Source organism: Erinaceus europaeus, chromosome 12 (assembly GCF_950295315.1).
Source record: "Erinaceus europaeus chromosome 12, mEriEur2.1, whole genome shotgun sequence".
Classification (NCBI taxonomy): domain Eukaryota; kingdom Metazoa; phylum Chordata; class Mammalia; order Eulipotyphla; family Erinaceidae; genus Erinaceus; species Erinaceus europaeus.
This window is the reverse complement of record NC_080173.1, coordinates 34,315,256-34,331,921: the sequence shown is the minus strand read 5'-3', so window position 1 is coordinate 34,331,921 and position 16,666 is coordinate 34,315,256. Positions and strand designations below refer to the sequence as shown.

General features: G+C 41.7%; 1 protein-coding gene across 8 annotated transcripts in view; it reads right to left on the bottom strand.

Moving 5' to 3' along the window:
• Positions 1-8,634, bottom strand: part of ERC2 (ELKS/RAB6-interacting/CAST family member 2) — a 1,141,350-nt gene extending 1,132,716 nt beyond the window's left edge. For 3 of the 8 annotated variants that reach the window (XM_060203088.1, XM_060203089.1, XM_060203094.1), the window contains exon 1: positions 8,445-8,634. The gene's annotated coding sequence lies outside the window, so the exon portion shown is untranslated. The remainder of the gene's footprint in view (positions 1-8,444) is intronic. The other 5 variants (XM_060203092.1, XM_060203091.1, XM_060203090.1 and 2 more) reach the window with 4 other exon arrangements.
• Between the last annotated feature and the right edge of the window lie 8,032 nt (positions 8,635-16,666).

Here is a 16,666-nt window from a genome sequence, read left to right as displayed (position 1 = left end):
AAGATAAGCTTTCATTTAGGAAACAAAAAAAGTCTCTACAGCTGAAAACTATTTGAAAACCAGTAATGTAAACTAAACACTTTATTTTACAGGTTTAAAGAAAGCAGAGATATGGGGCACAGAAAGGCACAGGAAGTAACTCCACCTCACCCCCAAGAAAGGTCAAGAATGTTTAGCAGATGGGGAAATAAATTCATTGACAGAATTCCCTCTACTGTCCTGCAACCATCTGGCCTCACCCCTCATCTTGCTACCTTTAAATGGAACAATAGAACTAGATTCAGGCCAAAGTTATCTCATGCAAGGTCATCAAGGGTTCAGTAAATGGTATGGATAAGCAGAAGTCCCTACCCCATTGCACTAAGTAATGATTCATATTCCATTAGCAGTTCTCTATATTACTCATTCCTTACTTCCTGGCAAATGTGAAACCATTAGTAGAAGTTAATACTAACCTTCAGAGGACTTTCATTTTGTTCTCAGAAGATTACATGTTAACAGCCAACTATGATTTGTATTCCTTCAATCTCATTCTCTTCTCCTGCTTCCAGCTCTACTTTTTGCCTGGCTTTTCCTCCACTGTCATTAACACAAAAGCTTCAGAGTGTCGCATATTTAAAACTCAAAAGGTCTCCAACACTCAATCTCTGTCTTTTTCAGATTATCTTAAATTTACTATCTGATGAGATAAAGATTAAAACTTTTCAACCTGGAATCTAGATGCCTTCTGGATTTTAGCACAATCTACCATTCCAGCATTATCTCTGCGTGGTACCTACCCTGCATAATCAAAAGCAGGGTAATGAGCCTGAAAGTCAAAATAGCATAGTACTGAATCTCAGAACCTGCACTTAACAATGTTCACGATCTTCTTCTACAAGCATGATAGTACCTACATGGATAAAGTATATATCAATGACAATTATTTTTTTTATTTCTACATTAGGGGATTAATGGTTTAAAGATACAATAGTTTGTACATGTGCACTTTTCTCAGTTTTCCACATAACAATTTAACCCCCACTAAGTCCTCCTCTGCCATCATGTTCCAGGACCTGAGTCTTCCCCTCCACCTGAGTCTTTTACTTTGGTGCAATATACTAACTCCAGTACAAGTTCTGCTTACTTTTTTCCCTTCTGTTCTTGTGGGGGCTACTCTCTTCCCTGATCCAGCATTCATTGTGGATGCAGAAGGTTGAAGGTCTGGCTTCTGTAATTGCTTCCCTGCTGAACATGGGCATTGACAGGTCGATCCATACTCCCAGCCTGTCTCTCGCTTTCCCTAGCGGGGTGGGGTTCTGGGGAATTGGAGCTCCAGGATACTTGGTGGGGTTGTCTATCCAGGGAATTTAGTTGGCATCATGCTAGCATCTGGAACCTAGTGGCTAAAAAGAGAGTTAACATATAAAGCCAAACAAATTGTTGCCTAGTCATGAACTGAAAGGCTGGAATAGTGCAGATGAAGAGTTGGGGAGGTCCGTTTAGTAGATAGCTAGTAGGCATATTTGAGTTATATGCCAAAGGGCCTGTGGCTATACTAGTTTGTTTGTTTTTTCTCTTTTTTCTTTTTTTTTCCCCGAGCCTGAAATATGATATGCAGGTAGATCCAAGTTATTGTCTGGGTAGATGATGGCATGGTTGTAAAAAAGGACCAGAAAGCTGAATCAGGACCAGAAAGTTGGATCAGGGAAGAGAGTAGCTCCCAAATATGGGAAAGGGTTATAAATATTGTTGACAGTAAACCCCATCAATTTGATCTGATCTGGGGCCCATATTCAGCTTAGGAGCCTATGTGACCTCTGCATCTCTGTAGATCTGAGCTCACATTCTGTGGTCATGAGTAGGAGCGTTCCAACCTGTGCCAATATCAGGACCCATCTTCCTTGGGTATAACATAGAGTATGTTGTCCATCCTCCCTTTGGAGGATGGAACATTCTCTACCGTTGTTGACCCAAGTTGAGGGCTAGGTCCTATGGGGGCCCACAAAGGGGTCTATTTTGTTATTTCTGATAGAGATGACTGGTGACAATGGAGAGAAGGATTTATTCACGATCTAGGCCGATGATGTCTGTTTGGGAATCTCAGCACTCCCTGAATAGGGCCCCAAACCATTTTTCATAGACAATTTTATCATTATTGTTATCTCTGACTTCCAGGCATTGTATATAACATATCAGCAACAAGATGCAGAAAAAGTTGGAGTGTACTAACCAAGTCTATTATCTTCATTAAGCATTCAGGATCGTCTCTTTCTCTCTCCTCTCTTTTAAAGAACTCTTTTTTTTTTTTAAATATTTTACGTGGTCTGGATAGGTTGTTTCTTTGCCTTTTTTTTTTATAATTTTATTCATTTATTATTGGATAGAGACAGAGAAAAATTGAGAGGAGAGGGGGAGCTAGAGAGGGAAAGGGAGGGAGGGAGGGAGGGAGAGAGAGAGAGGAAGAGAGAGAGAAAGAGGCCTGCAGCCCTACTTCACCACTCATGAAACTGCAGGTGGGGACCAGGGGTTTGAACCCAGGTCTTTCTGCACTGCGGTGTGTGCACTTAACCAAGTGTGCCATCACCTGGCCCCAGCATTCAGGAAAGTCTCCATCCAACAATGTTCTCTTACATCTTGCATGAGACTTGAGTCTCGTGTACATCTAGGCTAAAGGGAATCTGGGAAAGAGATATGGCATGTTCCTACAAAAACTGAGGTACTTTTATTTTTAGTTGGGAAATACTGAAAATAGTGGATTGGTAATCAGCAATATCGACCTCAGTATTAAATCAGACACTATACAAAATGCTAAACCAAGTCCCTAGCACACAGGTACTTGCTCAATATACGTTAAGCTATAAATATCACTTCAATTATTATCATTAGCATTAATTATTCATCTATCATATCATCTGGTCAAATGAAATAACTCATATCCATATGGGATCCTCACATTTCTACTATATCTTTAACACTATCCAGAAAAGCATCAAAAAAAAAAAACTGACATTTACTCTTTTTAAATGATATTCTATGTATTATTTCATGTGTGTGTGTGTGAGAGAGAGATAGTATTGGCTTATGGTGGTGCAGGGGATTGAACCTGAGGTCTCAGAGCCTCAGGCATGAAAGCATTTTGCATGAAAGTATCTCCCCAGTCTCTTACGCTAAATCTTAATAATCAGTAAGTTCCATGGTGGCAGGACTTATACCAAAGAAAAAAACCTGTGTATATACCTCCATATAGTACAGTGCCTTGGGTTGTTATTAAATAGTACCTTAATTCTAATCTAATTTATGTAGATACACTGTATGATTCTAATATGATTGATTCTAATATAATTCACGTAGATTCTTCTCTCTGATTTTACACTCAATCTTAAGGAATCAGACATGGTTTACTCTTGAAATGTATAAGTTAAATACTAAATGTATATGCCATACAGCTAGGGATGGGGATGAGGGGATAGACTGCACTCCCTAAGAATGAGAAGAAAAATCACTACAACTACCTAGTCACATCAAACTTTTTACACATTGCTGAAGTTCTGAGTAGAGTTCATCAAATATTCCCCTCACTATGGGTTTAGTCTACTTTACATGGATGCCAGGCTTCATCGTGAGACATACCATAGCCAAAAGGTTGTTAGGGGTTGGAAAAATAGTTCAGTTGGATATATGCTGCTTTTCCATGTGCAACCCAGTTTTGAGGCCAACCCCCACCACACTGAGGGAAATTTCAATGCTGTGGGCCTTTTCTTTGTTTTCCTCTTTTTTCTTTCTCTGTCTGCCTGTCTGTCTTTCTGCCTCTTTGTCTTTACCCAAAATGTTTTTACCATAAGTGATATTTCCTTGTGAAAGTGATATTTCCTTGGTTCTTGGCTCTGAAGATCTGCCATAAGAAAAACATACCCCAATCAGCATAGGCCCCAAACACATATACAGCAGATCAGAACCCAACAGACACAGTCACTCTAAGGAACCCAGCCAAGATCAGTCAATTCACAGTCAAAACGAAGACCTAGCAGGTGAGACTTAAGACCTGTTGCTATAAGTCAGGGAGTTCTGTTACATAGCAAAAGTTGGTTAATATATCTTTCACCACTTGTTGCATTTGAGCATTTCTTACATATGTAACCACTTGGTACATTTTCTTCAGACAAGAAAGAACAGGCTAAAGAATTTCTTCTTGGGGGTCGGGCGGTGGCGCAGTGGGTTAAGCGCATGTGGCGCAAAACGCAAGGACCGGCGTTAAGGATCCCGGTTCGAGTCCCCGGCTCCCCACCTGCAGGGGAGTCCTCTCACAAACGGTGAAGCAGGTCTGCAGGTGTCTATCTTTCTCTCCCCCTTTCTGTCTTCCCCTCCTCTCTCCATTTCTCTCTGTCCTATCCAACAACGAACAACATCAACAATGGCAATAATAATAACCACAACCAGGCTACAACAACAAAGGCAACAAAAAAAAAGGGGGGGGAGAAAAATGGCCTCCAGGAGCAGTGGATTCATAGTGCAGGCACCAAGCCCAGCAATAACCCCGGAGGAAAAAAAAAAAAAAGAATTTCTTCATCTCCTTTTTTATTGCCACCAGGGTTATCACTGGGGTTCAGTGCCAGTGTGATCAATCCACCGCTCCTGGAAGCCATTCCCCCCCCCTTTTTAAATTTCTTCTTTCTTTCTTTCTCTCTTTTTTTTTATTTGATTTGATAGGACAGAGAAAAATTTAGAGGGGAGGGGGGAGAAAGAGGAAGACAGAACACAGTTGTCTGCAACATTACTCCATCACTAGTGAAGCTTCCCCCTTGAAGGTGGGGAGGGGGTGTCTCAAACGTGGGTACTTGAGGATAGTAACATATGCACTCATCGGGGTGCACTACCCAGCCTCCAGGCTGAAGAATTTCAGATTTTGGTATTCCCTATGATTTCTTTTGATCAACTATTTTGCATGTATATGATTATCATAATCATCACTTCATCATATGTGATTAACACTAGTGCTTTTCTATTTTGAATTTTACTATCTTTTTTTCAATCACAATAGAAGTATTCTTGTTTTTTGTTTATTTCCTTTATTGGGGGATGAATGTTTTACAATCAACAGTAAATACAATAGTTTGTACATGCATAACATTTCTCAGTTTTCCACATAACACTACAACCCCCACTATCTTTCTAAAGTAGGTACACAATAAATTATCAAGGAATAATACAATTGCTGAAACTGAGCTTTTAACTGACATGTAGGTCTCCCATATAGCAGCCAAAATACAACTTCTTCGCTGATAAAATGGGGTTAAAGAATACACTCATAAAACAAGCAAAAAAATTATAGTTACAGATGTCAGCCTAACCAAAGTCAAAGATAATTTGCTCAGATGGACTCCATATGTGTATTACAACATTATTCACCTAAATTCATATTTCATAATTTCTGTTTTCATATACTGGGTCCTCTGACTACTGAGCATTACCAGTGGGAAAACACTGACAAGACTTCTAAGACTTGAGTCTTACAGCTTTTCCAATAGAATAAAACAAGAAGTTCATACTATTTAATGGAATCATCTGAAATTGAATTTACTTCATCATTAGTTAAAAAAAAAAAAGTCTGTTTTAAGTGAAAGAAAATAAAAAGTCCCTTAGGAAGAAAAAATGGAGCCAATTATTGATGGATGTTAAGAGCATATACTCAGTAAACCAGGAGGTGGCGCTGTGCCTTGAGCACTAGACCAAAAAAGTATGAAGTCTTGAATTCCATACCCAGCATTTTATGTGTCAGAGTGATGTTCTGGTTGTTTTCACTCTCCTCTCTCCTACACATTAATAAATCAATTAATTAATATCCCTACATTCAACCAATACCTAGTTGCATTTCCAATTGCAAATTTAAAGTATGAGAAAAAATGGAAGCATAGGAATTTTGTTTTGTTTTACCTTTTTTTTAACTCATTATCATTAACTTTGAATCAAATTTTCATTGGTTTAAAACTGATCTATTAGAAATATATAGTACACAACATTATTAAATTTGTCTAATGGTGGAAGCAACAGCTTTTCAAGCACGGCAGTTTAGACACTGCAAAGATCATCAACTCTGTAGTGGACTCATAATAGAATAAACCCAAGGGATTTTTTGAGAATCTATACTTCAGACTAGCCAATAACATAGCCAACTACACAATCAAGGATTGAATTCAAGACCATGGCCAAGGTCATGGGCTCTGGGTCACACAAAACCTGACCTCAAATACTCACTCTCACACTAAATAGCAGCAAGATTCTTAACTCCTTTGAGTTTCCTTATTTGAAGACAATAATACAGTACCTACATTCTAAGAGTGTTCCAAGGTTTGAGCATGGTAATGCAAAGTATGAACATAGGAAACATTAACAATGACAGTAATAATAATTGGCTTAATAAACTTCCTATATGAAGACCATCCTATACACTGTGCTCTGACTCAAAATCTGCTCATGAAATGACTCCACAGTTTTATATCCACATCCACGTACATTTCTAAAAGGTAACAGCTTTCTGAACCAACCAGTACATTTCTAGTGAATTCAGGGACACAGAGTGTTGAAAAACTAAACTTTCCACCAGTCAAGATTTGAGAAGGAGTAAGGCTCTTTCATATACCATCTACGCACCAGTGAAGGTCTTGCTCGTGATAGCCAGGTTTCCATCACTGCTCACATACCATCACTGCTCCCAAAACTATACATGCTTTTTGTTATTAATAACACATACACATACCAAGATGGCTTACCTTAGAAGCAAGCTCACCTTACAGGTAAACTATTCTACTCTCCACAATTGATCTGGCTTGACCCCACTGACACCTCCAGAGGCATCCACAAGAGAAAGCCAGACAGTCCTCCCTTCCAAAAGTTAAGTCATGCTGCCATAACTAAACACCATAACTATTTGTGTCAATTATAATAAAGCAGGCTTGCATGATTCAAAATTAATGATTCTATCCAACATAGCCGAGCATCAAATGCTGTAGAGTGAAAAATGGTGTGACTTTCCAAGGACAAGAGTGGCCACAGGAGACAAAGTGCCACACCCTTTTCCAGATGGCTCAACAGTAAATGGTGTCTATTATAAGGGAGGCTGCAATTCTACAGGAATAGGTAGGTGGACCATTCTAACTCCTAATATCCTCTCTACCCCACCTTCACATTTCATTCTTTATATTAATCTATTTCATTTTTCTGTTTAAACCAATGGCCATAAGCATCCTCAAAAACTACAACTAATAAAAAAGGGTTGGGGAAGTGTGAGAAGGACAAACACGGTTCAAGCTTACTTGCTTCTAAGCTCATTTTTGAAGAGTTTTCTTCCCGTTTGTCTGCCTCTCACAGCTGGAACCTCATACCTAGTGGAAACCAATGGTTAAGCAAAACCACTGATTTTAAAAGCCAACCAGGAAACTAACCATGACAAGTGGAAGCTGCCCTCCTCTCCCGAGCACTCATTGGCTCTCGGGGTGCCACCGGCCCCTGTTCTGCCCACTTAAGTGGCAGGTGCAGCTGTCAATCACAAGGGCACCTGACAATTCACCGCTCCAGGAGTAAATTGCTTTTCATCCAGCAAAAGCAGGTAACCGACTAAAATCGATCCTCTCATAACAGAACGGACCCTCCCTCTCTGAGAAGAACCGAGACTTTTAAGTGCAAAATAAACAGGGTAGGGCCTATCCCTGAGTTTACGAGCGCTGTTTTGTTAACCCGCTCCAAAGCAGCCCTTAATCTTCACTGTCCTGAGATGATCCTGCAACGGTTCAGACAGCAATATATATTGCAATTTGGTACATCCCTTCTAAGTGTCCCCCTTTTCGTGTATATTTCGGAGATAAGGTGAGAAAGACGGTGGTCCATTTTAATTTCACGTTATATCCCTCTTCAGACACTGACACCCTCTCTAATAAATTTGGCTTCATTTCGCCCTGACACAGATTTTTTTTTTTTAATACTCTTCTCTCGGAGCCCACCGAGGCACCCAAGCCCCCCCATACCTGGACTAGGACTCCACCTCTCTCTCCCCACTTTGTTCTGCCTGGGGTTCCCCGAGACCACCCCCCAACCACGCGGACACCCCACCCCTCGAGGTAAGGGGGGCAACTAGAGGAAAGAGGGAGTTGGGGAAAAGAAAGGCCACGGCAGTAGGAGGTGGCCGCCGGAGGGGCTGCGGGAGGTGGCCCGGGCGGTCGGGGAGAGCGAGCAGCGCCCGCACGGGAGGCGGCCGTGCACTTGTTCCAATGCCTGGCTCGCTGCATCCAGGCAAATCCGCCTTTAGGCCGCCCCATCCTTGCCCCCCCACCCCCGCCCCGACAAGCCGGTGTGGAGACGGCCGGTTCACCCCTCGGCTCCCCCCGATAACGCATTGCAGCGCCCCTCCAGCGAGGGGGACCCGCACGGGGGCTGCCTGGCACGGGCGCCCCGCGGCGTCGGCGTCTCACCTTTCGGATGCTCGCCCGGAGCCGTCCCACATGGATTTTTACAACCTGGCGTTGCCTGAGCCCCGGGCGGCCAAGAGGAACCGGAGCCCGCGCCTGAGTCGTAGCCCGAGCGAGCCAAAGCGCGAGGAGGCGGCGCGGGGAGGCGGGGAGGGGTGGTGGGGTACCGCTGCGAGCGAGCGCCGGGCAGGGCCGGGCGGAGCCGGCGGCCGAGGGGGCGGCTCCCGCCGCAGTCCCGAAACGCGCGCTCTCGAGGCGCAGCCCGAGCGCCACTCCGCCTGGCCCCCCGCGCCGCCGCGGGGCGCGCTCGCTTGCCGGGGCCTGACTCACATTCCCAGCATTCCCGTGGAGCTGCTGGGAGGGGAGGAAGGGCCTGCCCCCCCACGGCACCTCCACGGGGGGCAGCAGAGAGCGCTGACAGGGGGTGCAGTCTTTCAGGAGACCCCAAGATGTCTTAGCCCAAGGCTCCTTTCTGGGAACCTGCCCACCCCACCCCACCCCCCAAGAACAAAAAGCGACAGGCAGCTTTGGGACCTGTCAAGTGACTTGGGAGACAATGACAGGAATGGCACTTAGTGGAGGGGCTGCAACTTATTCAAGTTGAAGATTTGGTGGGGGGCGGGAAAGGGCCACGTTCCCATCACCTGGCACCCCCTCCTTAGCTTCATCTTTAGGACAGAGAAGGATTTCATGAGATTTGAAAGGAAAGAGTAGAAGGTGAAGATGAAACAAGAAGAATAATAGAGATAAATGTATATAATCATCACCTTACAGTTATTCGTGGGCTTCCTCTTCTGGGTCCTGCAATGTGTGTGCCTGGGCTCATTTAAGGTGGAAAGATGGTGTTTGCATAGACACACACACACACACACACACACACACACACACCTCAAGGCAAGATGCAAAGAATTTGGGAACATTTTCACTGGCCAAAGGTTCAGTCCAGTGAGGCTGGGGGAGGGGAGTACTCAAAAATGCCCTGGGCATCTCCAAATGGGGTCTTTCACCCTGAATAGTCCTTTTGCAGAATTAGGCCCTGATTTCCTTCCAGTACTGGAGAGTCTGCTTCCAGACTCTTCCTGCTGCGAAGCTCAGACAGATGAAGCAAAACCAGCCATGGCATGTCTATGTTAGCAGAGGCAACCATGGTATGGAATCAGCACAGTGTTTAGGGGATATCCCAACTCCTACTTTCCTCCCATGCTGAGAATTCAGATATTTAATGAATGAGTGGAAAGAGGAGGAGGCCTTCCTGTCCCAGCCCACTTGCCCTTTTCTTTGTTTGTTTTAATATTTATTTGTTTGTGGATTGCCAAAGTAGTTCATCTGGGAGGGTATCTGCTTTGTTCTGAACATCATCCAGGTTCTAGTCCAGTCCCTACCACACTGGGAGAAACTACAGTGCTGGTGTATGTCTTTCATCTCTCCCTCTCTCTCCGTCTCTCTCTCTCTCTCTCTCTCTCTCTCTATATATATATATATATATATAGTTGTTTTTGTTTTGTTTTGTTTTGTTTTGTTTTACCAGAGCACTGATCACCTCTGGCTTATGGTAGTACGGGGAATTGAACCTGGGATTTTTGTTTGTTTGTTTTGCCTTCAGGGTTATCACTGGGGCTCAGTGACAGCACTATGAATCCACAGCTCCTGGCAGCCATTTTTTCCATTTTGTTGTTGTTGAATAGCACAGAAAGAAACTGAGAGAGAAGAAGATAGAGGAAGAGAGAGAGAGATAGGCACCTGCAGGCCTGCTCCACAACTTGAGAAGCGAACCCCCACCCCCACCCCTGCAGGTGGGGAGCTGGGGGCATGAATCCAGATCTTTGAGCTGGTTCTTGTGCTTCTGACTGTTGAGGGAGAGAAGGACCATTTCTGGATGGTCCTTCTTTCTCATAACAGGACCATGTGCACTTAACCCAGTGTGCCACCGCCCAGAACCTTTGGTGTTTTTTTAAATATTTATTTATGTGGTGGGATAGAGAAAAAGAGACCTACAGCACTACTTAGCTGATATGAAGTTTCCCCCCTGCAGTTAGGGAATAAGAACCTGGGTCTCTGCATATTGCAGTGTGTGAACTTAACTAGGTATGCCTAAAAAGAAAGAAAAAATCTGCATGGGGTAAGAATATATATTTGTTATGTGACATATATAATATAATTAATATATATATTTGTTTTATAAGAGCAAGAAACCAGAGTATGGCTCTGTCAAGTGTGGTACCAGTGCCAGAGATCAAACCCAGGGCCTCGGGAGTTGGGCAGTAGCCACAGTGGGTTTAAGCGCACATAGCACAAAGTGCAACGACCTGCATAAGGATAGAGGTTCGAGCCCCCAGCTCCCCACCTGCAGGGGAGTCGCTTCACAAACGGTGAAGCAGGCCTGCAGGTGTCTGTCTTTCTCACCTCCTCTCTGTCTTCCCCTCCTCTCTCCATTTCTCTCTGTCCTAAGAACTATGTCATCAATAAGAACAATAATAACTAAAACAACAAAGGCAACAAAAGGGAAAATAAATAAATAAATAAATATTTTAAAAAAACAGGGCCTCATGTGCACTGAGCAGGCCCTGTATGAGCTGAGCTGCCTATCCTACTGTAAATACCCTCTTCTTAGGTCTTCCTTCTACTTCTCCATACTTAAGGCTTTTCATGACTCATGGCCCCTGAGGCCTCTTCAATCTCATCTTTCTTCTTTCCTTTCTCTCTCCCTTTCTTTCTTTCTTTTCTCAGTCTCCAAGAAATCACCATACTTTCTGTTGACCAATATGCTTCAGGGGTAAAGTCAAGCAACATCTGTTGTGTTTAGTTCCCCATGTACATCCTTGACAGCCTGAGCTGAAAAGCCTTGTTTTATATAAGAAAGCCTTGCTGAGAGTCCTTGGAGAATTCCTAAAATCCTCTATCTTTTAAAATGTGATCAACATTTATTGAGAACCTCCTATGTACCACACTTACATTTTCTCAACAGCTCTCACAAAGTTCTATAAGTTGTTTATCTTTTAGGAAGATCTGGAGACATATTGAGCTAAGAATGTATTTAAATCTATGCATAAGGTTCAGTATTCTTGGCCACCCATTTGCTTTTCCCTTAATTTATGGGCTCTAAGCAGGAATCCTTAGACTCTTGAGGATGTTTTTTTTTCAAAAGATTTCCTTCACATTGGATCCATGACCCATAAAAAGCTAACTATCACTTTAAATAGAAAGTAACATGGAATAGAACAGAACTGGATATTTTAGGGATCTTAAGTAAATTATTTTTGCCCTATCTGGGACTTAGCTTCTTATATGAAAGAATTAAGAACCAAGCTAGAGGGTCTGAAGATCTCCTTCGAGACAGGATTCTCTGACTTTGTGTGTGCATGTGTGCATATGTGTGTGTGTGTACACATACCGAGTTCAGAGTGCTTACAAGTAGTCATTGCAGGAAGTCATCCTGAGAAGAAAAAATTGTAAGACTTACCATTTATAAAATTTGAAATGTGTCTCTTTCTTTGACATTTTATTCACTGTAAATTTCTGCATTCATTTTGAATCTAGTAGTAGCAAAGAAGAATACTTACATAGGCCATATTATGTGCCAGGTCCTGTTCTCAGCAGTTTATTTCTGTGCATTACCTCTATTACGCCTCAAAATCAACCTATAATACACCATTATTTTGCCTTTTGTACAGAGAAAGGAAGATACTGAGGCACAAAGTAGTAAGGTATGTTATTAAGGCCAGTCAGAAAGCTGTTGGACAAGGATTTACACCCAGGGAGTCTAGTTCTCATCTCAACAATGTAAAATCCACTGGGCTTGGGAAGTCCATTGCATAGGGGACAAAAGGATGAATCAAGAATATTCCTAGAAGTCTGGTTTTTGCAATTTGGCTAAGAGTGGAAATGAAGGTAGGAGAGGGGAGTGGAGATTTATCATAAATTTATGGGTTCAGCTTTTTTGGAACTTGAGATGAAAAGAACCCCATGGAGGAGACCAGACAAAATGGCTATCTCAGTGTGCTTTGAGATCAGTGAGAGATACATGATGAAAGCATTGTATGGGAGTCACCCTGTGTGGTAATTAGAGCCCTGAACTTGGCTGCATAACCTCCAACAGTCATTAGCCATAGGAAAGACCTAGTGAGATTAAAAGCCCACTGAAGAGTTTAAATTCAAGTCTGAGAGATCGCATATACATAGATAAATAAGTATGTCTTATTGTCTATGACATTCACTGTCCTTACCCAATTTTCTCTTGAAAGAATATTAAGCAAGTGGTCCGGGAGGTGGCACAGTGGATAAAGCATTGGACTCTCAAACATGAGGTCCTGAGTTCAATCCCTGGCAACCCATGTACCAGAGTAATATCTAGTTCTTTCTCTCCTATCTTTCTCATGAATAAAAAAAGAAAACAACTAGTTTTATGTGTAGTCCCTCAAGAAAAGGAAAACAAAAATCGTTAAAGAACTCATATTATGGGGGGGGAGCAAAGATGACGACTTGGAGACAGCTGTGTTGTGAACTCCTACAACAACTGCTGGAAAGGGCAGGATACCTGGCCATCAGCAGAATGGTGAATAAGGGATCCTAAGTGTGACACCAAGGAGGTGACTATACCTCAATTTGGGTTAGAAAATACAGAAAAAAGAAAGGAAATTTTTTAATTATTTCTGAAATGCACCCCTCTCCCTCACCCTGTAAACAGACCCCAGGGGATGGAGAGCTGCTACTAGCAGGCTTCCCACTGATCTTTTTTTTTTTTTAACCAAGATTCCTGGCTCACCAGGGGTGTGATTCCACTCCTTTTCCTTTCTGATTCCCTTTGCTCTTTTTATTTCATTCTAAGTGGCTCAAGCTCAATTAGAGTGAGAAATATATGACCAATCAGAGCCTCATCTTACCTGGGAAAGACTACCTGGAGGTTGTTTTTTTTCTTTTTCTTTTTTTTTTTATAACAATTGGCTGTCTTTGCTCAGGCTGCCTGAGCTAATCAGGAACCATCCAAACTGCAGATTAACTGTTAGGGTTTTTTACTCTGTTCTATTTTATTATTACTATTATATATATACGTGTGTCACTTTCCCCCCTCTTTCAGGTTGACCAAAATTAACTTTTAGTGTATTTTTCATTGCTAGATGACTGAGTGTCCTATCCATTGTGAGAGGAACTTGTTTCACTCTACCTACCTCCTCTATCCACTCTCCCCCTTCTCCCTCCTCCTAGCTAATTAAAAAAATAAAAATAAAAAATAAATCTTTCCTTTCACTGCTCTTTGTTTTGTTTTCTTTTTTTCTCATTCTTGTCTTCTTTTCTTCCTCCTTCTTCTGCTTTCTGAATTCACTGATACTCGTTTGTGAATTATTTTGGGGAAGAAATCTGACTCAGAGTGAACTCTCTTTGTGTGTGTCTCTTCCCTACTTCCGTTTCTCCTCTTGCTACCCCTAGAATTTACAGTGAACAGTAGATTTGCATAATTGTTGCTGGGTTAGTGTCCCAGGAGAGAGAGATAACCCAGGAACCAAGTTCGTGGCGTTAGCAATACAAATATTTATTCATGCGGGCACCCCAGAGTCCATCGTGAGTGCAGCAGGTTAAGCCACGTGGAGCCAACAAAATGGCAGATGTCCGCCTCCCAGTCTGCATGCCTGACCTCCTCTAGGTCAGGATACAGAAGAGAGAGAAGCCAGAAGCGGAAGTGGCTTTTATAATACCATAGTGGGATGGGCTGGAAATGGTAGGAGCTTCCCTAGCAACTGTTGCCAGGGATTCACTTGGCAGGAATTAGCAATACCCTGTGGGGATTTAGGAGGGGAGACCTTTAATCATATGTAAGACAAAACAGAAGATTGGTATGTAGATAATAATACTAGCATGGAAATAGGGTGGTTTGTGGGCCCTGCCAAGCTCGACCACATCTGCACAGTTTCCCAAAAAATTGTCTATTCTTGCTATCCCTTTTTTCCTGTCTCTTTCTTTTTCATTTGGATTCGGTTGCTATTTTTTCTTGGACTGGAGGTGTTGTTCAGCTAACTGGTATAGGTTAAACTGCTTCAATCCATGCTTCAGATACTATTGTAATTTCTGAGGTTGGTGAATGCATTTGTCATAAAGGTATTTAGTACAGTGTGGCTTGTACTCAAAACACAACTGAAGAGCAGTAGAACATAAAAATAAAAAACATCAATAAAAAAATGGTTAAACCAAAAGCAAATAAAACTACTTGCTACTACAATGAATGAAGACAGGAGCCCAGAAGAAAATACAAATCAGTCAGAAGTAACCATAGATAATAAATGTATGCAAGCAGTAGTAAACTTAATAATCACAGAAATGAAGACAACTATGGAGGAAAGGGCTAGCAGAATTAGGGAAACAACAGATGAGACCGTCAAGGAAAATACTAGCTACCTCAAGGTAATTAGAGAACTGAAAGCTGAAATAGATGAACTGAAGAAAGTAGCTGAGGGACGGGAAAGCAGACTAACAGAAACAAAAAACAGAATTAGCCAGACAGAGGATGAACTAGAGAAAACTAAGAAAGAGGTAAGAGAGCCCAAAAAGAGATTAAGAGACACTGAAAACAACAACAGAGACATGTGGGATGATCTCAAAAGAAATAACATTCATATAATTGGCCTGCCAGAGGAAGAAAGAGAAGAAGGGGAAGTAAACATTCTAGAGGAAATTATAGAAGAAAACTTCCCAGACCTGAACAACAGAAAGGACATTAAGATTCAAGAGGACCAGAGAGTCCCATACAGAATCAACCCAGACCTGAAGACTCCAAGACACATCACAGTTACAATGCAAAGAAGTAAGGATAAAGAAAGGACCCTAAAGGCTGTAAGAGAAAAACAAAAAGTCACATACAAGGGAAAACCCAGAAGACTACCAGCAGACTTCTTCACTCAAACTCTAAAAGCCAGAAGAGAATGGCAAGATATCTGTCAAGCCCTGAATGAAAAAGGGTTTCAACCAAGGATAATATATCCTGCTAGACTTTCATTCAAACTAGATGGAAGGATCAAAACCTTCTCAGACAGTCAACAATTAAAGGAGGCAACCATCACCAAGCCTGCCCTGAAAGAGGTTCTAAAAGACTTCTCATAAACAAGAATATCACTATAATACTTGGAATATATCAAAGCAAATAAAAAATTGTTGAGTAATGGCACTACTATACACTAAATCGATAATATCAATAAATATCAATGGCTTTAACTCATCCATCAAAAGGCACAGAGTGGGAGGATGGATCAGAAAACATAACGCAAACATATGCTGCTTGCAAGAATCCCATGTGACCCAACAAGATAAACACAGACTTAAAGTGAAAGGATGGAAAACTATCATACAGGCTAATGGACCACAAAAAAAGGCAGTAACAGCCATTCTCATCTCTGACACAATAGATTTTAAATTAAAATAAAGTAATAAAATATAGGCAAGGCCATTACATAATGATTAGAGGATAAATCAGCCAAGAAGCCTTAACAAATAATAACATCTGTGCACCCAATGAGGGACCATCTAAATACATCAAACAACTACTGAAAGAACTACAAAAATACATCAATGTTAATACAATAATAGTGGGAGACATTAACAACCCACTCTCACACTTAGACAGATCAACAAAGCAGAGAATCAGCAAAGAAACAAGAGAATTAAATGAAGAGATGGATAGACTAGACCTCCTGCACATTTTCAGAGTTCTTTACCCAAAAAAACTGGAATACACATTCTTTTCAAATCCACACAACACATACTCAAAGATAGACCACATGTTAGGGCACAAAGACAGCTTCAACAAATTTAAAAGCACTGAAATCATCCCAAGTATCTTCTTAGATCACAGTGGAGTAAAGCTAACACTTAACAACAAACAGAAAATTACTAAAAGACACAGAATTTGGAAACTAAACAACAAACTGCTTAAGAACCACTGGGTCAGAGAGACACTCAAGCAAGAAATTCAAATGTTCCTGAAAACAAATGAAAATGAAGACACAAGCTATCAAAATATTTGGGACACAAGTAAAGCAATATATAGAGGGAAACTCATAGCTATACAATCACATATTTAACAACAAGAGAAAGCTCAAATAAACAACCTTACTGCACACCTTAAGGTCTTAGAGGAAGAGGAACAAAGGGACCCTAAAGCAACCAGAAGGACAGAAATCACTAAAATCAGAGCAGAAATAAACAACATCAAAAATAAGAGAACCATACAAAAGTCAATG